The following is a 945-nucleotide window of genomic DNA, read 5'->3' on the forward strand; positions in this document are numbered from 1 at the left end:
AAAACATTATTATCTATTGATTGTTTAAAGTTATATTTATGTTTTTAAATTATTGTAACATTATTTAAAGAGATTCGACACCAAACAATTTTTAAGGAGTTCAATATCAGCAGTTTTTTAATTACGTGCTCGTGTATAGTGTAAATGTGTGCGTAGTAAGTGATCATTAGTGTGTGTGGCACTGTCACTGTGACTTTAGTGTAAAGGAGCACGTGCACGCACTTGTCAGTATCGCGCTACATGAATATTAATTATTTTATATTCTCTTGTTTAACTTATTTAGACTATCAATCTTAAATTTCAAAAAATTGGAAAAGTCTTTTTTTTAAGTAAGCTTCCTGACGAATTAAAATATGTATTACAATGTTTTCAGAAATTTGACCCGATTAATGTCGATACAATTGGCATAACATCTATTTTGGTACTTTCATTTAAACCAAGGACACATAAATTATTGATAAGTACAATTTCAAGTTGAATGGACTGTGCCCATAATATATTAAGTCAATATTTATAATTACAGTAACCTTTGCAATAAATATTAAGTATAAGTACACAATAAAATATACCTATATAATTATACTTGTCTACTTGACAGTTAATGATGATAATAATAAGAGTGATGAGTGATTATTAACTTATCATTAGGGCCCGGATTTATATGCAAATGCATGTTCTTCTACAATTTACCTAGAACAATTTTGATTATAAATGTCGACGTTTCGTAATGTGTAGATTCTATGGTTCAATTTTTTATTTGCATATTTTAGCATATTTGAATGAAAATGCTTATTTATTGCATATTTATTGATAGTTACATAAATGTTGCAAATTCTACAATTCATAGAATTTACGTCTGTAAAAATACCTACTGTCGATTATAAATACACATTATACATCCATGAGTGATCGTCAATCGACATCATCGTTATCGACGGCGACGAA

The sequence above is a fragment of the Acyrthosiphon pisum genome, chromosome X (genome assembly GCF_005508785.2).
Source record: "Acyrthosiphon pisum isolate AL4f chromosome X, pea_aphid_22Mar2018_4r6ur, whole genome shotgun sequence".
In the NCBI taxonomy this organism is placed as follows: domain Eukaryota; kingdom Metazoa; phylum Arthropoda; class Insecta; order Hemiptera; family Aphididae; genus Acyrthosiphon; species Acyrthosiphon pisum.